General features: G+C 44.4%; 1 long non-coding RNA gene across 1 annotated transcript; it reads right to left on the bottom strand.

Annotated features, from left to right (window-relative positions):
• Positions 1–665: 665 nt before the first annotated feature.
• On the bottom strand, positions 666–23,218 carry LOC138580738 (uncharacterized). The gene is made up of 4 exons (XR_011304342.1): positions 23,089–23,218; positions 17,335–17,433; positions 16,916–17,007; positions 666–6,950 (listed from the first exon to the last, which is right to left on the bottom strand). It is a non-coding gene; the product is annotated as an uncharacterized lncRNA (long non-coding RNA).
• Between the last annotated feature and the right edge of the window lie 40 nt (positions 23,219–23,258).

Below are 23,258 nucleotides of genomic sequence, written 5' to 3'. Positions count from 1 at the left end.
CACAGAGTTTTGCCAGAGCTCCGATAGATGAGTTTCATGCATCTGTAATGGTCCTGCGGTTTTATTTTCTATCTTATATGTATGTGTTAAAATGCCATCTGCTACTAATGTTACCAAAAACGTTGGGGTGGGAAGGTTTGCGGAACGGGACATAAATGAAGCCGTATGGAATTGCGCACACTGTATTTTAGGGGAAAAGTAGTAGCAGGACTTCGTGGCCCGTCTCCCTCCTCCCCCCGCTCTTGCAATTCTGGAAACTCCCCTGAAAATCTGCCTTTGTTTCTGCACGAATACCCTGAGCCACTGTGACATGTGAAAGGCCCACAAGTAGCAGAGCATGATGCACCAGGCATCAGGCGATCGAGCAGAGACCATCTGTGTGCTTCCCGTTTTATTTATCCAAATGACAATAAACATTGCAAAGACACTGTCGGTGTCTGACATCATGACATCTTGAATATCTCTGCAAGCTGACCCACAATAACCAAATGGTCCGGCCTTTCAAAACTGACAAATATCCTTTCAAATAACAGTGCAGTGGAGAACTACTTATAATGCATACAACTCTCTGCCATAGCCAACCGCATTTCCTTTTAACTCCTTTGTCCCATTCAGCTAGGAGAGCCGACAGAGACATACGCAACCTAAGCACCGTCTCATCACTGTATGCTTGTGACACTTTTATTATGGGCCTCTCATTGTGCCCCACATGGCCTGGGATTTTCCAAACCAACAAAGGTCTACATACGGAGAACAACAGTAGATTTGTGGATAATTTGTGTGCAATTTTAACATTTCTTAACTGGGACCAAAACATGTATAATTGCAAAGAGTTTAAACATATGCCTGGAGTGGACTCGGTGAGAGGACTTGCTGCAAACTTGGTTCAAGATCTCTGGGTTAAAATGCCAGTGCAATTCATTAAAGAACAAACATTGACAAAACTATCAGTCTGGGCTTTTGTGTAGGCATGGGAAAGCCACTTTGTGTATAAAGGTTGATGGTGTGGGCTGATTAAAGCAAGCTGACATTTATAGGGTTCAACTGCACCCCCATCTATACCCTACATCGGGGTTATATTAAACATTGTGGGTCCAATTGAATATATTGGGGTTCAATCAAATGTATAAGGTTTCAGGGGGCATGGAAAGGGGTGAGCCATCTGTCACTTTTAACGCTTGATGAAAGGTATCCCCCCACTACTGCCCTGTCTTCCACATTGGTTAACAGCAGTTATTCTGTCAACCAGACGGCGCTGGGTATACCCCAGTGAAGGTGTATATCTATGGCAAGGAAAAATTAAAACAGAACACTAAATTAATGGGACAGGGTTCTGTTCAAGTTGTATATATAAACCTAAGTAACAGTGAGTGCAACAGAAGAGAAGAGGGTATTACCTGAATTCTATGCATCAGCCATGAGGTAGTTCTATAGGGAGTGTGCATATTAGGCTGTTGGACGTCTATTTGGTCAGGCCTGTAGAAAGGATTTAAAAAAAATAGGATAATTCAAATTTAAAAAGAGGCTAACGTTTCCAAAACTGCACTGTATAAGTGGTTTGCAGTATATACCAACTGTTACAGGCTTACATACTTTAGTGATCATGGGATAAACTTTGAGCAAGCTTGCCTTCATTTATGTGTAGTGTTGGCACATTTTGGATGCAAGGCATAACAATAGAATACTATTTATTGTTGTTTTTATATAAATACTTTTTGAAAGATGTTTGGTTAGTACCTCACACTGAAAGTTGCTACTTTTTATATGTGTATATTGAGAAGGCATGGCGGTAGGTGCCTTAGTAGAAGGTTCAGTGCGCGGCTCAGTTTAGTATTCTGTAAATTCTTTGCATATGGAGAAGAAAGAGGAAAGTGGAAAACCTAGTTTTAGAAGTAACTCGATACCTTAAGAACAGCTGGTTACGATGCATTATGTTAAAGAAATGGATGGTGTAGAGCACTTGCCTAAAGGGTATAAGAAGGAATCCTGAGTTTGGGTCAGCAACCAAGTGGCAGAGAGATCATTGTAACGAACATGAGTCTGAATCTTTGTTTAAATTAAAATATGGCTATCAGTTCTATCAACTACACCGTTGATTCCCTTTCATTTCAATGGGATTACCCACACAAACATTTGCTTTTGCCTATCTTGCTATCTTGGAGACTGAACAGGTCGAGAGATATGACTACACAGTATCCACAGTAGTGCGGGTTGTAGCACTTTTTGCCTCATGCTTTGTGGCTGTGGTGTACTTTGCTGTACCGCACTGGGTGCATATGCAGCTTTGATTGTTCCCATACATGCCAATGTGCCCCACTCCATTCAGGAGATGCTTCACCAGTCCTGGTTTAAACTTTGCATTCTGCGACTTGTAGTCCTGGATTTATAATGGGGTAATCCAGGGCTGCAAGTCCGAGAATGCAAAAAAATGTTAACTAAAATTAAAACGAGCCTCTAGCATTAAGACTAGCATTTCCGAATGGAATGGAGCATGTTGGCATGTATGCGTTTCATATAAAGAGCATTTCTGTTCTAGTAACTCCAAAGGTCCCGTCACATTGTGCCCCACTGTCCTGTACATTATTTTTTATTTATTTATTTTGATATTTATAAAGTGCACCAAACCAGGGGGCATCTGGGCGCTAGTTTACATGAAAGTAGTGGTTACACATGGTTACAATATGGTTACAAACGTAGGTGGTACATTGGTTTACAAGTAGTGAATACAATGGTTACAGGCATAAGTGGTACGTACATGGTGCCTACATCTGCGTTTCTGATCAGGGTGGAGGTGATAGTTGCCACGTTCTGGCCCTTGTATCTGGGAATGTCATATAAGTGCGCATATGCAGCCCGGGTAGGTCATGCAGATTGTTTCTGGACAGGTAGGTAAGGGCAATGTTTGAGATACATTATGACGTACATTCCGACTTCAGAGCTTTCTAGTTTCCTAGTTACACGCATAAGAAAGTCATCCATGCCTGTTTTTTCCTTGGATTTCTCTGACCTGTAATTTTGTCATCCGTTTTAAATGTAGGACTAGAAATAGAGGTGTAGACAGGGTAGGGCCTCAGCGGGCAAGGCTCACCCAAAATGCGTAAATGCTCTCTCAGCAGCGCTCTGTGGGCATTTACAAATGTTATTGTCACTGCGGTGGACCCAACTACATTAGCTTCAGGTCCCACTTTTTATACAATCCTGGCTATGCCTCGGACTACGAATCCCAGAAAAAAAAAACAGTACTGGATGTCTCTCTCATGCATAGGACTGGATGACTTGAGAGCTCAGTTACTTCTAATGTTGAAAAATTTGCTCAGCAGAGTGGTAGATCATAAAAATAAACTGGAAGCAGTACCGCCGGCAAAAGGTGAGCAGGAGTCAATTTCAACGGTCTGCTTCGCGGCCCCAAGGGTGGCCAACTTCATGAAATGGCCTTGCGGTAAATCCACTATAGCTCATTGTGCCTTATTTTCATTAACTTCCACAGTTGGGCTCATATAAAGCTGGTAATATTTAAACAAATGATATAGAAACAGGTTTTCAAAAACAAACATAACTGCCTTCTATAAAAAAAAAAAAATGAAAGTGGTCAATCCAATTTGGCTGAATGCGGAATCAAAACTGAGCATTGCCATGTAGCTTAAACACAGATTTCACCTACATTCTCTCAGCCTGCTGAGCTACCTCTCATTTCTTCCTTAAACACAGATTCCCTGATAAGTGCAATGCAGTGAAAAATGCTGAAAAATGTAATGAAAAACAATGTGAACAGGGAAAACCAGTGTTGGGAGAGGGTGGGTGCTCTCAAAGCAGGAGGCGAACATTCATCGGGAAAGAGCAATGTGAGTGGGGCACGCTTTCTTTGTATTCGCCTTCAAGGCAAACAAAGTCTGGGGCAGCCCACACAGCCTAACACTGGTAGACAGTAATAAGGCCAGGAATGTGTGCAAGCAGCCGAAGTCAAAGGAACATTCAAGCTGCAAAGCTCCAGTCACATGTCATCAAGGGGATCTGCCAAACACTCTGAGAACAGAGGGAAGGGGAGGTAGGGGCGCCAGTTCCTTTGTATCCCAGGCCTAGTCAGCACCTTAACATGATGGCACCCCTTTAGTGAAGAAGGAGCGGGCCAACCATCAACTGGCATAGTGGTCACTGTGGTCGTACAACAATGAGCAAAAGAGGTGGAAAGACAAAAAGGTCATCAAGGCTGGAGGATGCCGGATGAGCGGCAAAATTGAAATGCTAATGTATTGGAAATCTAGCAAGGTGTGGAAAGGCGATGAGGTGTTGAATGTAGTGCACTGCCCTGCTGTATACTGGGAGGCAGAAGTCAGTGATCGCGTCAGCGAAGGCAGCCTTGACAATGTGCACTGCTGTTTGATGTACAGCATTAAGGGAATGCTTATAATACAACAGGGGGTAATCTAAGGGGCCCCTGAGGCTTGGGTCCATATCAAATGAAAAAGTTGAAAGGCACCGACACCCCCCTGACTGGTATTAATCAATTCATTATAGCAACACCATATGTATAGTGTATGCTATTTACATAAATAAAAAAAAATACCATTCATAGTTATGCAAAACACAGTAACATTTAAATGATTTTCTATATAAAACAAGATAGGCAAACCAAAAACACTTCTAATAAGCAGAAGTGACACAAGTTATAGCCATTTTCAGGTAGCAGGCTCCCCATTACTGTTACAATACGTAGCAGTCTATTTGTTTTAGCTGAAAATGCTTCTGGTTGTTTTACCCACCAGCATGGCGTCTAGGCCTGTCCCAGTATCCGATTATATCTTACCGCTCTAGTTGGATTTTAGATCTGTGTTTTCTGCGATTGGTTGTCGGGAATCGGAAACGAGGAAGAGAAACATAAGCAAAGGGCGAGTTAAGCAGAGCAGCGCTATCGGTAGGAGGACCAGGCTGGTGGGAGGTAGGTAGCTAAACGATTCTTTTTGATTCAGGATACGCTTAAGGATTAGTTGGACGGGGCTCTGGAACTGTACTGAGGGATATAGCTGCATTAGTGTTCCGGTATTCGGCTTTTGAATGAGCTTATTGGGCGAGTCAATGGGTCTGACTGGAGGGCATGGGCACCGCTTGCTCTAGAGGTGAGGGGGTGCCAGTGGCCCCTGGGTCAAGAAAAGGTATGACTGCTCTGATTCCAAATTTGCTACGTGGATCAGGCGCTGGAGTGGCTGGGGAATCTAGACTTGCGGTAAAGAAGTTTTGTCAATAGAAAGAGTTGTGGTGTTCTGTTATTTTACCCGAGTTGAGCATCAACCACGCACGTTTTATGCAGTGTAACTGCTGCATTATTCTTTGATCAGTGTGCAAGCGTGAAGGTTTGACAGTTTGTCCCGTGCTGTCCCAAGTCAAAAAGGAAGATCTTCCTGGAATCATTCTTGAGTCATCAGGTGACACCATCCTAGAGTCATCCATGGCTAGTTCAGGGAGATCATCCGAAACCACCCTTAAGTATGTGTATAGGCTGCAATATTCAAATGAGATGACTCTAGAGTTATCACAGAAACTACTCCAAGAGGAGTCCTGATTACTTCCAGTGATGATCTTGTATTACTCCAGGATGACCCCCATGGCAACTTCAGGATGGTGCAGATTATTCCAGGATGACTTCAGGGATGGGTGGGGATTACTAGAGGATGACACCATGACAACTTTAGGATGGGTTTGAAATTGTGAACGATTATTGCAGACAACTTCAGGAGGATGTTGCTTTCAAATGATTTAGGAAAAGGGTTTTGATTCCTTGTGTGTAAGATGGGTGGTATTACTATAGGGTTAGACTTATGGATAGTGTACTGGAAAACATGGAATTTGCAGCCGTTACTTGCCATCTTTGCTAGAGCACTCAAATGTCATTAACCAAGGTTTGCTGATTTAGTATACAATACTACAAATCCACCCCACGAACCAACCTCTAAACTCCCTCATTTCATATCTCATCCTCTAGCTAACATGGCATCACACCCAATACACTCCCACAATTACAAATCACTGCACTAAAATAAACACTTTCAGTGACCTAAACAGAAGGTCTACCTGCATGACAAGACTGTCGATCACTTCACCCAATATCACTATGAGCAGCTAGCAATTAGTTCGACCATTCACCACACCCAAGAAAACATTAGCTGACCCAGAAATCCAATAGCACAAAAACATGTACCATTTACAAGTTGGCACCAACCTACAAATTCATCAGATCAACTATAATAGTTCTACACACAAGATCACTTGCATCTTCAGTTTCACAGAGCAGCATGTGAGCTACAATTACATTGTAGATTAGTAGCAGTGGCTGACGTAGCAACCAAACTCGGTTGTGGGGATGTTCCAATCCCATTGTTTTTTTTTTTTTTAAACCGTAATCTGAAAGATTGCACAGGTGTGTGGTAACGTGTAGGTGTCACTTCATGGTCCAAACAGGCATGGCCGTCATACTGTAACAAGAACACACTGTTAAGAAGACGTGGTGATAAGAGTTGAGCTTGTCAAATTAGATCTGTCCGACAAAACATTTGTAGCAGACAATTGACTGGTTATTTTGTAGTCCAATATTTTGCAGTTGTTGCACAGCTACATCTCTGGGAACTGCACATTACACAGACATCTGCCGATTTAATGCTGTCTATCAATTGTCCAGGTGAAGTAATAGGCAGGTTCTGAGGAAGGAATGAAGAACACTAGCCATCCCTGACAAAAAGGGATTCCAGCTTTTGTGAACAGCCATTAATACATTTTGGAATAGTCAGTTTTCACCCATCAGCTTTAACAATATAATTCTCTTGTTTTTTTCACTGCATCTTCTTTTTCCAGATTCCACCAGTAGCTGCTTTTTCTCCTCTACCTTTCTTTTTAATGCTTCAATTATAGCTTTTCGTTATTTCATCAAATGTTTCCTGTGTCTTAATACTGTTTCTTGGCTGTGGGTATGAAAAAGGCAAGTTGAAACTTCATAATGTGACTACCAATACAACAAACATTTTTCCTGAGCTGTACACTGGGGTGACTCCTATTAAGCATGACCCTATCCGCCCCCTTGGAGTTTTGCTTATTCTTGCTCTCCTTGGCGCTTTCCCTCCCTCCCCATGCAGCTACCCACAACTCAGTGTAGCTGCACACACAACAATGTGTATGGGTACATACCGTTGAGAGTGCGCCGTGACCACTATAATTTATAAATAGTGGCGAGCTGCATCACCAATTCCCCAAGGTCTATGCATAAAGGCCTTGAATGAATAGGACAGAAAACGGATTGGTATTTGCGAATCACGCTCTACCTTGGACATCCTAGATTAGTTCCCCAACCCGTGGACTACATTTTCAGGATGTAAAAAAAAAAAAAAGATAGTTTAAGAATTATCGATTTGGGAAACAATCCAGGATGTCCAAGCACCACTAAAGATTTTTAGCACAAGGTGCCAGCCATTGACAGGTCTCTCGGGACTCAACCCTTTAATCATCAATTACTATCAGAAAATTGTTTCAAGATATTTTCACAATCAACTTCAATTTCAAGGCTAAGGTCGAAACATGTGTCGACTGACTTTATGGGAATAAATTCACCTACAGATGAATACCCTGATCGTTTACCTTCATTCTAAAAGACTATATACCTAACTTTAAGGAGGTAGAGTGTGATTTGCCAATAGCAATCCATTCTGTCCTAGCTGCACACATACTCTGACCTGGACTACGGTCCCCGAGGGTGTTCAACCCATGGCGCTTCGCCAATAACATAAGAGAAATCAGTAGACCATCTATAGTTATTCTAGAGGAAAGAGATGCTGCAAATGAGGTGGGCATTGTGTAGCATTCATCTGTATGTGTGAAAAAGGGGAACGACTCCACATAGGGACGTCAGATGTACCCTCCTCCCCCAAACATCAAATAGATGAACAAAAAAAAAATACATTGCTCACCTAACTAGAAAAGCATGACTCCTTGAAATCCTTTTCTTCGCGTATTTCTCTTCTACTTTCATCGATACCCTCTAACAGCAATTTCCAATTAACTTCACCAGGAATGGCAAAGGCTCAAATTCCCCATCCTTTCAAATGTACAGAGAATTGTCTGAATCAAATTGTGCCATGATGATTAGAGCTATTGTCTAAAAGAAGCAATAATATATGTAAATTTAGTATGTGCCAAGTATTTGTGAACCAGGTCTGTACCCAAAACCATTAATTTATAGTGGGCTCGCTATGTATGTTCCTGCCTGATGTGTCCCGATTTATGAGTGAAGCGTCTCTTGGTGCTTGGTTAACTACCTCCAAGACTTCCACCCATTGTGGCTTTAACTAGTTGCATCTGTTCGCAAATTTAGAGGTGTGTGTTCTGGAGAGGCAATACGTTCTTAACTGCCGAGCTCTTCTACCTAAAATGCTGCAGTCATTTTGTGTGTGTCCTTTAAAAGACAAACACATGTTTCAGTTTCTTAAATGTAAATATCAACCATAGAGAGCCCCACCTTGCAGACAGCAACATGTACAGGAAATAGGAGGATATGCAGTGACAGAACCCATGACCAAAGTGATCTTTACTGGGGGAACAAAAAGTAAATATTACACCTTAGCAGGAAGGCCTTTGCTAATATGAGCCAGGCACTATCCTCCAGAAGGGTCACAAGTCCCCCCCCATAAGCATCACTAATGTGCAATAAATTAGGCACTACAGCTGAACTAGTGCAGCGCTAATAGCAGTGGAAAAATCCTGCAAAAAAGCAAAAAAGTAAACCAAGCCATAGTTTCTCACACATGCACCACGGCTGGATACATGTAGCTAACCTATTACATAGAGGGTCGGGTGCACCTATCTGAGGAAGGCATGGACTATTTGTGTGGAACATTGTGGGGGCATTGGAGCAGCAACAGCATTAAAGCCAGAGAGGGGCAGCCAGTAGGAGCATTTATCCCCTACTTGGCAACGGTTTGAAAGCAATCAGCCTGATCCGTATAACAGTCATTGTGTGGAACTGAGAAGGAGTCGCCCCACCCATGAAAAGGGGGCGTCTGTATGCTGAACAGCTAGGTCGTCTTATGGCAGAGGCCTTCAAACTGGGGGGCCCAAAGGATGCCAGTTGGGGGGGGGGCTTGAAGGATTATGGTGACTTTTTAATAGAAAAAGTAAGAATTTGTGGTGGGGGGCAGAAATTATTTTACTCAAGGGGGGGCTCCGCATAAAAAGGCTTGAAGACCACTGCCATAACCTTTTAACTGCCATGGGTTTTCCCCCAGTGCCAAGGCCTTTTTTGGCGATTTTGGGATTTTGCCATTCAATGCCTTCTAACGTTTTCTGTTTCATTAACCCCTTGGTCCAAAGGACGAGGTATCTCGTCCTTGGCAACAGGGAGGTAATCCAAGGACAAGATACCTCGCCCTTGGCACTTAAGGGGTTAAGGGAATAAAGTGACCTCCCACTTTCAAATAGCAAAGCAATTCACAGCACTCCTTTCACGCCCAGGTCAGAAAATTCCCGCTACACTGCCAGTCCTGATACACAAGGCTGCTGAAAAATCCAGACAAGCAAGAAAATAGCTCAGCATCATCTAACGAGAATGAACTGGTCCCACCATTAGATTTTTAAAAAAATAAAAAAGAAAAAAAAAAGAAAAAGAAAAACATAAAAGCCTTCACCCCAGATCATCATAAACAATGATCAAAAAAGATATTTTCAAAATTAATGATAGGGATCAAAATCCCTAGCAAGCATTCAATAAAGTTTACAGGCAAACTATCTTCAAATAACTGCTGAGGTCAAGTGGTTGAAAAAAATAAATAAATTAAAAATGTAAAAAAAAAAACGCATTGAAGGGCCAATAAAATCCCTCCGGGAAACTCATCAACCTATATAGTATGACATAAGTATAACTAGAACATGCAGTAATCCAGAGTCCCTGAAACTTACATTTGTATATATTAAATCATGTAGCCATTTCCCCAAAGTGTTGAACAAACTAACCGTAGATGAGTAGAGCATGAGGGGAATTAGAACATGGTCCCCTGCGCATAAAGGCTGGCACAACTAGCCCTACTGTGAAACGAAAAGGCAATGGAAAACGGGGGTGAACAAGCCATCTATGTGCCCTTTAAAATAAATGGCGTAAAAAGCTCTGCCTCGCGGGTATAGCATCCATAACTTCCAGCAGTGAAAAAAATATTCAAAAGCATTACAATATAAAATGAGTCTTTGAATGCCAGACAGTTCGCTTTTTAGGGGGTGGCAGCTTTACAGAACCTCTTTAGGGGTGCTTTGACCTTGAACTTCACGGAGTACATGCCCTGTAACACTTCACATTACACAAATCTCAACAATGTTCCCCAGCTTGAAATGGGGGTGGGGGGGTTGGCATGGGGAGCGTTGAAACTCTCCTTTAATGCAAATTCAGTTGCTGGACAATTAATGGATGCCACTTTTTTTTTAGTTGGCTGGTGTTCAATGGCTTATGTGAAAGCAATGATCAGGTTGCAAGCATTGCTAAGAGAAATAAATAGATGGGGGCATCTGTCCACTGTTGGTTAAGGGTCTTTTTCTCTCCCTTCTTCATGAGACCTTGGATGGCCAATATTTGCAACAATTCTCTGTGCGCCGAATCACAACAGCAAATCTAAGCCCAAAGCACCATGTGCCACCAGAAGGAGGAACGCAGGAATCAAAGAACTCATTCATCAGGGCATTTCAACCATCCCCAGCCTGAGACTACACCTGGCGTTGTGTGCAGCACACCCTGTACCAAACAGCGGCTCAAACAGTCTGCCACACACTTCAGAACTTAGCCATCCTTCATGCTAGCCAAACAAAACGTTGCCATTCAGCACCCTGCTTCAGAATTAAGCAATATTAAAGATGCTGTGAAAGTCACACACGCTTCGCACAAGCCACACATCAACAATCCCCACACAAGGGAAATCTATGCCAGCGGGTGTCTGTGCACTGACATGCAGCTATCTGGGCAACTTATTGAAAATTACAAGCATTGTGCCCTCTATATACAAGAGACACATTCTCACAGGGGCTATGTGACACTGCAATGTTCTTAAGCGGATGACAATCTTGAGTATCGCTGGGTCCGTGCAACTCTTTCCTTCCCAGTAAAGCACCGGAATGATTTCGCTCCTACCCACTGAAGGTGCGGTCATGTGTACGAGTTGTATATGCACCGTACCGGAAACATAGCAATGTCGCACACAAGGGCACAGCAAGCACGTGGATAATGGACCACTTAGCAACCAGGGATTTTGCAAAGGTTTGTTTAGTACATTAAGCTTCTACCGTTTAAGGCCACACGTGCACTGTCCCCTAGGGACCAGGGAGGATAAGTGCTCTTCCAAACTAACAATCAAAACATATGTTAACATATAGCGGTGCCAGCAAGATAGCAATTAGGTTTTTTGCCCTTTTTTTAAAAAAAAATGTTTTTCTTGATAACAAGATAGTCACTCTACGGGCAGTGGTCTTGTGGTCTTCAAACTTGTTTGACCACGAAGCCCTCACTAAGAAAAAGGTACCTGGCATGGGCTCCTCTATCCACATGGACTCCAAAATGTTTATCTGGTGTAGAATGGTGCCAAATGGAGGTGTGGGTGCCAAACAACATTCTTTCAAAATCATTGCTTGCAATAACTCAAATTAATTAGAGGGTAAATATTTGCAAACGCAGCATTCAGAAATTTTTGCTACAGGGGACGTGACTAAAAGTAGCGTTGGATATTTATTTCAAAGAGTAACGTAGGACATACTTAAGTACAAAAACTTGATTACTATCAATGCAGTCACTTGCAAGGTGGACAGTGGCATACTGGAGAGCTAGTGTGAAGGGTGGGCCTGCCTTTCAGCAGCCAGCCATCACTACTGGGTTCAATTTTTGCAATAAATAACCGGTGGTTGGCTTTCTTCCAGCTTTGACCGATATTTAGTCTTTAGGGCTGCAAAAGTTGAAAATGTAATCTTGCAAAGGTACAAGTTGCTGAAAGGTAACAGTACATTGACTGCATTTGGATAAAAGGAGGAAACTGCATTGTGCCAAAATCCCCCCCACCCCAGGACAATTTTTTGAATTGACTCCAGTAGGCGGTCACTTTGAAGTCCCATTAGTTCCTCCTGGAAGTGTATTGGGAGGTGGGCGGGCCCCTACGTCCGTCAGGAAAGGCTGAACCACTCAGTCATTGATGCTACAATTGTCCTCTGGAAAGTACTTTTGAGAGTGGTTCTGAGATGGTTTCCCAATAGTTCAGCAACACATGAAAAGATCATACTCCACGTCCTCAAGAGAATCTGCTAATAATGAAACGCGTCGGACACAGACATGAACACTCCTCCGCCAAAGCTCCAACTTCTTAAATGCTGACATTTTTGTGTTCATAACCAATGATGTTGTTTCTTTTCTGTGCCTTGCACGGAGAGGTTTAGAAAATGTAGCTTTTCAAAGAGGTTACCATAGTAAGCTAACAGTACAAGCCATTGTGAATCACACAGAGGCTATTCTTTCGTCTGGTCTAAACGCAGGAGAAAGCGTCTCACTTTGTTCCAGAGTTCCTAAACACAATATAAAACCTTTCCCCCTGGAGAGCAACCTGACCTCCGTGTGAAACAAAGCATCATGTTCAGCTCCCATTTCTGCACATAATGTGGCAAACAGATGGGCTCTTGTGCGGTGCATCTTAACAAAATGCACAATCTTTACAAAAAAAGTCAGCACCTCAGCGAGTGTATTCCCCATATTGCGCACAGGCAAAGCTTCCCGGGGATCACGCAGTGTGTGTGTGCTCACAATATATGTGGAGCTACTATCAACACTTTTGCTTTTAACCCAGTTCTAGCACCAGACATTGAAGGAGCCCCATCCAAGCAAAAACCAACACACGCCTCCCACTTTAGGCAGTGGGAATGTAGGAAGTAGTTAACAATGTCAATGCAGTTGCTCTGCCCTGAATTGGTTTACAAAATATTTCTCCAATATTTCAAGCACAATATCAATTCTGTACTGATAGAAGAGGACAGGTCAGTAATGTGGCGGAAAATTGTGGTGTCGGACAAAGATACTTTTGCATTTTTCTGCTGCAGCGTTACTAAGCATTACCCGGTTGACAGTGAGAATTGTTGGCAGAATTACTCTCAGCATCTGTAAAGGGCCCCCCGCACCCCAGATAATGTAGTAAGAAGCTTCCAAAGCATTTGCAGGTACTGAGGCCACATTTTAACAGTGTCTTTTGCTTGTGTATGCCTTGTAGCTGCCGTACAAACAAATCCATGGTCTTTTTTGCTAAGGTTTTGTTTCCAAATGCACCTTAAGTGTTGGCTTCAGGCTTGCTAACGTAGCGCCACAAACCACACACTGCAGCTTAACTTGTCAGCAACTGTGATCCATGTGAACCCAAAAAAAGACATTTATGTGTTTTTGCATTTCTCGTGTCCGTTTCCACCTCTCCTTGCGCTTTTCGTTTGAGATTCCTACCATCTTTGGGCACTAGGAAACTATCCAATTCTACCATCTTTGGGCACCAGGAAACTATCCAGTTCTATGTGTTATTTCTGCATTTTAAAGCCCGAACACAAAAAAGACTGTTTTTTTCCCGGCCGTTTTTGTATTGACTTTAAAGTGCATAATTCACATCCTGCCCTCCCTCTCCTTCCCCACCCGCTCATTAACTTGTCAATCGGGGGGACCACCGAAACACCAATTTCCCTCCCCCAACACACGCATCTTGCCCACATGTGCACACAGTCCAAAACACACCTCTGCCTCCTGTGATGACTGCTGGGTCTCACAGCGCCTGTCAGCCCCTGCACGCACTCATGTGTGACAGGGGCTTGACAAGTATGATTGTTCGATTTAGAAAGACTGCTCTGAGCGGTCACAGTGCGGTCTTTCTAAATCGACCCCGTCCCCCCCCAATCGGTACAGTGAAAAAGATATTTTCTTCACTTAGTACTAGGGGTGTACCGAATAGTGAAATTACTATTCGGCCGAATACCGAATAGTTAGCAAAACTATTCGGCCGAATCCGAATAGTGAGCCGAATAGTTGTTTTTTTAAATACATTGTCCAGCACATGAGAAATACTGCTTCGCAAGACAGTAAAGAGCATGTGAATGCGCGCATCATGGATGCACACATTCAGCTGCCCTTTTTCAACCCCATTTGAGCATTTGCACAACCAAAAGAGGCCCTAGAAATAATTTTTAAATTGGCCCCATATTACACATTTTCAGCAAGCCTAACCCTTTTCCTATGGGAAAATTTGGCCAATACTGCGATGCGCCACAACGGAGGGGGTGGGGGGGACATGGGAGAACATCACGGGACAATGGAGGGGGTGGGGGGACATTGCAGAACACCACGGGACAACGGAGGGGGTGGGGGGGACATGGGAGAACATTGCGGGACAACGGAGGGGGTGGGGGGGCACCATAAAAATAAAAAATAAAAGCATTGCAAGGATCCTGCTAGGATCGGACTCCAAGTGGCTTGCTCTGCCCCACTATCTCTCTCCTGCTTATCCTTCTATCTTCAACCTCTTTTTCTCTCTCTCTCTTCCTTACACTCTGTCTTCCTCTCTGCCTGTCTCTCTCGCCCTCTAGGTGCCTCTCTCTCTCTATCCATACCTCTGTCTCCCTCTCTCTCTCGCACTATTTTAATCTTTCATGCTGTTTCCCTGTCTGTTTCTTCTTCTCTCACTCCTCCCTTTGTTTCCCTCTCTCTCCCTTTCTCTCTCTCTCCCGCTTTCTCTCCCTGTAGCTCTCTCTCTGTTCCTCTCTATCTGTACCTCACTTCCCCTCTCTCTCCTCCCTCTGCTTCTCTCTCTGTCTCTCGCTCTCCCGCTGTCTCTCACTCTCTGCCTATCTGTGCTTTACTCCATCCCCCCCTCCCCATCTCTCTCTATCTCTACCCCTCTTCCTCTGCCACTCGCTCTGCCCGGCCCCTCATGTACCCCCTTTGCAAGCGATGCCCTTCACAGCCTGTATTTCTCGTATTGCCTCATGCCCACTAAGACGGTTTTACTGTGATGGTTTTAAAGGAAGACGTGCCCTGGGTGAGGGTACGCTTAGCCTTTGCTTTTATAATGCCAGCCTTTTGCTTTGTGTGCATGCCAGCTCATCTCTGCCCTTTGCCTAGCACCGTGCCAACCTTTGGAGCTTTAGTTGAAGGCTCCAAGCATCCCTGACACACATCACTTCCCAGAGCTAGACATGCTTCTATGCTGCTATTTGTTTGCTAAATCAAAGAAACAGGATAAGCCTCAAACTTTAAAATAGGACTACAACTTGGCAGTGACATTGGTAGCGTGGCGGGGCAGAGTTCTGCAATGTACTCTTGTGGGCAGTGACTACATATTCTAGAATGCTAATGCAGGTCGAAAGCTGTTTTCCCAAATGCAAGCCATGCCATTGTATTGCAAGTAAACGCAGTTCAAACTGTGCCAGTGCATTCTTCTTTCACCATGTTATTGGGGGGTGTGGGAGGGGGGTGTGCATGTACAGGCCCACTCTGAGAAGTAATCCAGAATTTCCTTTAAGGATCGCGAGATAGCCTAAATACACATATTTTAAAATAAAATGCTTTGAGTACTATGCAGTAAATGAAGGCATTATTTCCCCATTAGCCGGCTAGTTGGCATGGGGAGGAAACTTTGCAGGCAAGCATGGATCCAGTGTTTGAAGCGCTAGGGTGGTGTGAGAGAACTCTAGGAGAAGAGCCACTGCACGTGGCAGGGTATTTGGGTCCTGGGATTGGGGTGAAAGGGGTAAACAAATACCACTCAACTCACAGGCATTTGCCGGCTGCAACCCATAAAGCAGGCCTCATACCTCTGCAAAGACTTGAATAGGTCCTCAAATCCACACAAAAAATACACAGTTTCAACCCCCCCTCTCCCCTGCAGACACAAGGTATGAGTAAAGGTATGAGTAGAAAGTATGCCGTGCCCCCCTCCCCCCATACCCCCCCTCCCGCAGGGCACCACAGCACATAGAATGGCACACAGACACGGAGAGCACTCTTTATCAGAAGAGCTGGACTCACAACACACGTATACATTTTTATAAATATACGAACAAAAGACTTACCTGATGCCGCCTCGATGTCCGTCTTTCTTCTGGTCATCTTCTTCTAGTCTCGGCCTCGGTGCAGGGTATTTTTCTTGTGCTGCTTGCAGCAGCCAGTAAGCTCTCAGCTTACTGGCTGCTGCTGCTTTTCCCACTGTCCTACTTTCTAGGATTGGCTATCGTCTCTCACATTGAGAGACGATTGGCAATCATAGAAAGAGGACTTACAAAAAAAAAAAAAGATTTTTTTTTTTTAACTTCGGCTTCGAGCAAGTATTCCAGGAACCTTCGGCCGAAGCCGAATAGCTGATTTTCAGCCGAAATTCGGCCGAATACTTACTCGAAGCCGAAGTTCGGTACAGCCCTACTTAGTACCAATGATCCATCTAAAAAAGGAGCCTGACTCTGAAAACATTGAAAACCCCCCACGTTAATAATTTATGACACGTTATTTTTTTAAAAGCATTTAAAGTTTTCAAAAATTTTAAATGCTTTAAAGATTTAAATTGACAAAACACCACATAAGATTTAAAATTGAAAATTGAAAAGGCTGGAGGGGGGCGAAAAACAAAACCATGTGAACAGTTTGGGGGAAAAACAAACTCAGCAGTAATGGGTCAGAAATGCTGCTTGGATTTTTAAAAAAAACACCACATTGATACAAGTCTCAGAAGACTCCCTGTTCAGATCGTGAAGTTCTGGCTCGAATTTTTTTGTTGAATTGTGGTCCCGGACTAGGCCACAGGGCGGCGAAAACCACACCTGGATGCACATTGCACAGGGCCGATATAAACCTTCATCAATTCTACTCAACCAATATTACATAGGGGGAAGAAATCCTTACTTGCCTGCGTGACTGGGTCAAGTGGTTCACTGGATTTTTCTTGCTGGGACACAGGTGGTTAGGTTGACACACCGACGCTTGGAGCGATGCTGCTGCAATGAAAACAGTTAGTCAAGAATACATGGGTCTACCTGAGATTTCAAAAATGAGCAGGGGTTAAAACCAGCTCTTGGGTTTTAGGCATCAGCTAGTAAGCAGGACGTAACGCTGGGAAACTAGGAGAGAGTACACAGGGCACTGTAAATGCAACTCCCACATAAGACGTGAACTTTCAGTACCGCCCCAAACTGGGCACGAGAAAGGAACAGCCTCAAAAATAGGTTTGAAATCCCCGATTGTGACTCCTACTATACCTTTAAAATTATCCCAACATCACCCACAGCAAAATACAGTTGTTTTAAAAAAAAAGACATTCTTACCGTCAGAAAGTCCTAATACAGATGTCAGGATTTTTTATGGTGCCATTGCCACTGGGGACTTTGCTGTCCAAGATGGGATGATTAAGCCAATTTATGTTCCTGCAATTGAAAAAGTACAATAAAAAAAATATTATAAACGTACCAGATTGACCATACCAATATGTGCGCACTACACTCTGCCAGTCGGCATACATCCTCCCCTGAACACAAAAGGGACCTAGGGTGCAGGGTCGAACCGGGAAATCTCCAAAAGTTCCCTTTAGGCCAGTCCACCCCAGCTGGTAGAGAGAGCAGTCAAGAGCACATACCTGAAAACGTGACTCGCACTCAGTCACCGGGACAAAACAAAATAATAGAGTGTGTGAGAGAAAGAGCATCAGCTTGTTATAGGTTACCCTTAACAGTTGTGAAGTCCAGCCTGCTGGCATTAAAATCATTCATCTACATATCTTACATAGAATACGACACAGTAGTTCTTAACTCACTGAGCCAACTTTCGGAAACATCGAGTAATAGCCATGTAGCTTATACTGCAGTTAGGTGACAGCGCTGACGTAGCAGCAGACTGCCGCGGCTGCCATGCCAGACACAAGGGTCACTGGCTTCTCTGCAACATATGGTGCCACATGAAGGCGAAGGCCTGGCACCCACAGCTGGATGATATACACAAATTCCACTTTAAATCACTTCTATGGCAGCGGTGCAACCAATGTACTGTTGGTAATGCAGTGATTTTAGTATATCATGGGATGCACAGACTTGCTCTATAGTAGATGGCTCCCAGGGTAGCTCAGCAGGTTGACAGACCATTGCTGAGAGAGACTGTGTTTAAGGTTGAATTTAACCAAAACAATAAAAACAAAAAGAAATACGCAAAACCTGTTAAATCGATGGGGCTTTTTGCAATTACTAAAAAAAGGAAGTACTATAAAATGTGTTTGGCCAAGGGATGGGTTGGGGTATTTCTGCCTCCGTTTGGCACCCATGAACCCAGTTTAATTTCCTAATAACTGCTGTCAGCACAATGGATTTATTTGTAAACATAACATCTTTATGAATGTATAACCTGTGATAAAACACAAAGGAAGGGGCACACAAATTGTATTGGTGTGGTGCTCAGAGATTTTTTTATTTTTTTTTAAAACACACACAGCTCAAAGAAAACTAGTGAACGCAAGTTTCAGCAGCGTTTTTGAGTTTGGAAATTACTTTTTTCCTTTGAATGTGTAAAACACACATTTGAACAATAATGTGTCCAGAATGTAGAATGCCTGCTTTCAACAGTGACAACACCCCTCCCCGCCACAGTGATGTTCATGGTCCATTGATTTCCGTGGTGTCCCTTTCAGGACAGAAAAACAAACGGGATGAGCAAACATAGCCAGGAAATGCGCGAGTGACGGCTGGGTAAACGAGTCCTGCTTAGATTAGGTCACCGAGCCCCCAGCTTCCCTCTGCAAAGCTGGGGGCTTGATAAAGCCTGGTCATGGCTGAAGCAGGCCAGGTTCAGAGATCCGGCCAGACATCCGATACCGGATCTCGGACCCGGCCAGCGCTGTCCCATGGACCAGAGGGGTGACGAGGCAGAGGGACAGCCAAAGCAGGGGGGACCGGTGTTGTACGATATCCGGCTACCCCACTGCAGATTGCTGGAGTGCCCAGCAATCTTCTGTGGGGGAGCTGGACATCATACAAAACTGGCAATGCGTGCTTCCGTCGCCGCTCGCCTCTTCTTCCCCCATGGCCAAGCAAGGTGGGACACAGAGGGGGGGATCTGGGGGGAAACAGCATTGCAGTGATCCAACCCCCCTGCTCACCTTTCCCCACGCGTTAGTCTTCGTGGGTCCAAAGGGGGAGAGGGAAGCAGAACGACCGACAAAGGCGTGAAACACTTGCTTCCCGGCACTCCGTCCAACTGTGGTGTGGCGGTCTGAGGTGAGAAGCGGCATCCCTTACCAGGCAATAAGACGCTGGCGTCAGCAGCAGGAAGCAACAACGCAGCATGGACACGCGATCCAAATTCAGGAAAGAGCACGTCCATGCTGCATTTATTTCCCGCGCCCTCATCACGTTACTTTGGAAAAAAAAGAAAGAAAAGAAAGCGCCCGCGGCGGCACACAGTAAGGGGGGCGGAGCAGCTCATTGCCGCCATGAGCGCTCTGATGGCTCCACCCACCTAGGTGTACACAGCAGGACTTTGATACAGGTCACAGCTGCAGGAAAAGCAAACTGTAACTTCCTCTGGTGACCCCGTGCAGTACCGCCCCAAACTGGGCACGAGAAAGGAACAGCCTCAAAAATAGGTTTGAAATCCCTGATTTCAAACCTATTTTTGAGGCTACAATTCTCAGCCACGACTCAGTTTATTTATACAATGTTTGTCGGATACATGGACCCGGATTATTCATGCAATGTTTGTCGGATGCTTGTATCCGACAAACATTGCATTAAAAAAAATATATAGGTAGCCGTCAAACATGGCATGAATAAATAAATACCCCCATTATCATTGAAACTATCCCACACGATGCAGCCACCCAACTGCTTTCAGAGGGGAGCTGCAGGAGCTGTGCCGGGTGTGGTTCAAGTAAAAGAAAATGTTGCTTATGGCGAACAGAAATCAGCAGGTTTTAAGAATGAGGTTGCAGGACAATCCTTCGGTTTAAACCAGGATTTCCCCACAGATTATCTGCTCTTTTACCATTAGCTAGAGTAATTGCTCCTTTACATGATTCTTTAACAGTCTGCTCAAAATAATCCTCTGTATGAGCTCAGATCACAGTGTAGACTAACAATGCTGTTGGTAGTTTAGGTGCACAGATGGATGGTACGGTTTGCTCCCTTGTGTGGGTCGGACTGGGCCGTAAAATTTCAGGCACCAATGAAAAAGTGTCCCATAGTTGTAAACGGCAATTCATTCCTTTTCTGACCATGTTTGAATAGTACCCAAGGGGGGAGCTTTTTTATAAAATGGGATGCAAATTGTGCATTTTAAAGAATATTTACTCTGCAAAACTGGTGAGTGGAAGACCCTGGGACCGCTTTGGGGGGTTCTTTAAATGATTATCATCCCCCAGCTGCCGGCGTTCAGCCTTGTCCCCTCTCCCCGCCCCCCGACCAGCTTCCCATGTTTTTTCCGCCTCCTCTCGCCCCCCGTAATTGGCCACCTGATAAGACAAATCTGAAATCCCCAGAGCAGACCTCTACCTGGCAGCCCCTTCAGCTAAGGGCCCCAAAGCAAAGGGCGGCTCCTACACTGGCGGCTCCAAGAGGTGTCGGGCAGGTGTCAGCAGGGGAAGCCAAGGAAGCCAGCAGCAAACAGACACCAACAAAAACTGTAAGTGTGGCATGGGTAGGGTGTAGAGCAGTCACTCTACACCAGAAAGCCCCTGCCACTCTACCTTACCTTCCCATAGCATAGACTGCCATAGACTTAGCCCATGCATACTTAGAAAGTTGTGTGACCACCAGCCAGATATCAACCATGACAGTGTTTGAAATGCTGCCTACACTGCATCCTAACATACTAGTCAATGTTAACAAGTGTCACACCTGGAGGGAATTGTGGACGCTGGCCTGCGTCGCATCTAGATAGGTTGTGAATATCGGCTTCTGCCTACTTGGATAGAATTAGGAAGGCTTAGCATACACCACACTTGATAGAACTCCAATTGAAATGTTAGAAATGTGAATGTTGGCATGCGCCACACTTAGTCAGAATTCCTAGCTCTGCCTCCCATCTAGATGGGATTGTATTAGCAAGCAGCATACTCAGATGAAACTGTAAATGTTGGCATGTGCAACACTTAGACGTAATTCCTAACTTGGGCCTGCGTTGCATCTAGACAGAATTGTGAACGTTAGCATAGGCCACACCTAGATGTAACTTCAATGTTAGCATGTGCCACACTTAGATAGAATTGTGAACATAAGCCTGTGCGGTATCTAGATAATATTGTGAAGATTAGTGAGTGCCATACTTAGACTGAATTATGTAGGTCAGCAAGTGCTACACTTAGACAGAACTGTAAATGCTTGCATGTTAAATGTCACATAACCCACTAACCAATATAAAATCAAACTCTCTGCATACTTTAAAAAAAAAAAAAATCAAACAATCATCTCTCGCACAACAAGCTGCACACACTTCACCACACTGCAACAACACATGTTACTCACACCAAAGCTCAGCACCAAAGCTCAGCACCCGGTGTCTACCGAGTTGAAGCTGCCAACAGTACACCACTCCTCTAACTATCCTACTCCCTCTCCACCTTACTAACCCATCCCACCTTCTCATTTACAGATCCTCCAGAGCGCCTGGGGGCCAATCCCGTTGGTGAAGGTGCGCTATATAAGTACCGTTAACATAACATAACACTGGTCAAAACTATTATTTGCATAGTGAAGTAACTCATCGCCAGTGCCATGGAAGTGGAATTGATATATAGTTTGGAAAAGAAGCAGCATGAAAGAAATTGCGCCGTTTTAAACTATTATTTTGGACATTTGCTTTGATCGGAGGTCAACTGCCAGCTCCACCCCCCAAACTCTGACTCTTTGGGCCCCGCCCCTTGAACTCCACCCCCACCCTGGCCCTTGCGGGACCCCCCACCAAATTTTTTCAATTTCCCCCACTGGATAAGGGTGAAGATGGCGGCAGCCGAATCTGCCCTGAACTTCCCTCGGCATGTGCGGCACGGCCAGAAACCACTTCTGTTTGGGGGTGGGTGAAGCCTAGGATGGGGATACTAGCCAAGAAGACACACAAAGATCCACTGTTGGTGCAACTGAAAACAAAATAGGAAAAACAAACCCACCAGTGTTTTGTTCTCCCACGTTCCCCTCCCTTGCCGCGCTGTGAAACACCTGTGTATGAGCTCGGTGTAAATAAAAATATAATTAAATATACCTGGCACTTCTCCGAGATGAATAAGCGCAATAAAAAATAAATACCTGCCCGTGCACGGCGTGGAGCACTCCTGCCTCCGCGATCCTCCCCCTAAGCACGTAGACGTCCCACGTGAAAACATCACAACAAGGTAACAGATACACGTCATTAAGCCGTAAAGGCATTTCAGAAAGTATCGGCAAGCTTTAAAACAAACACACAATGCTAGGGGGTCTCATAGGGACTTTAAATGTGTGATTGATAATGAAAGCAATACAAGGCCTCCATTTAGCCTTCTCTTCCACACATTGCAAAGGGGTAAATGAACAATCCCCTTCCCGGGGAATGCCAAATCGCCCCCCCTCCTGCAGGAGAAATAAATAACTGAACAGTTATGCTGGAAATTCGTACCCATATGCGTCTGTCTGCATAAGAAACATATCCCCATCTGCTGCACATACCAAATCCTGCAACCCCCTCCCTCCAGCGGAGAGGATAACTGTTCGCTGTACTGTTCACTGGTACAGTGTTAGTCCCATTGGGACGGGAGGAACGCACTGTGCCCATCCCCAATCCTTAAAACACACGTCGCACATCTGCATGAGAAAACCCCAAAACGAACTGAATCCACCTGTACTTTAAGTAAATCTCAACCCCCAAAATACACAATGCCCCCTCCCCAATATTGCCTCACCCGTGATGCACGTTACATATCTCAAAAATACACCGAAATAACGAAAAGAAACGGAATCTGCCTGTACTTTAAGTAAATCTCACCGGATGCACATTATAAGCCACTAAAACACACAGAAATACCCCCTCCCCAATATTGACAATCAACATGAGATAATTTTAAGACTTACTAGAAACCAAATAACAATCAACTATAAAAACTGTGCTTTGCAACGGAGGAATCGCTCTCGTAACACCTTGCCTTCCACCTCGTGCAAAAATGATGATGAAGCGGACATTGACACCCACGTGATGCAAAGCAGCCCACGTGATGAAACAGACGTTGAAACCCACATGATGC

Source organism: Ambystoma mexicanum, chromosome 1p (genome assembly GCF_040938575.1).
Source record: "Ambystoma mexicanum isolate Mex_15411 chromosome 1p, UKY_AmexF1_1, whole genome shotgun sequence".
Lineage (NCBI taxonomy): Eukaryota > Metazoa > Chordata > Amphibia > Caudata > Ambystomatidae > Ambystoma > Ambystoma mexicanum.
Note: the sequence above shows the minus strand (reverse complement) of the source record. Positions and strands in the feature narration are given on the sequence as shown.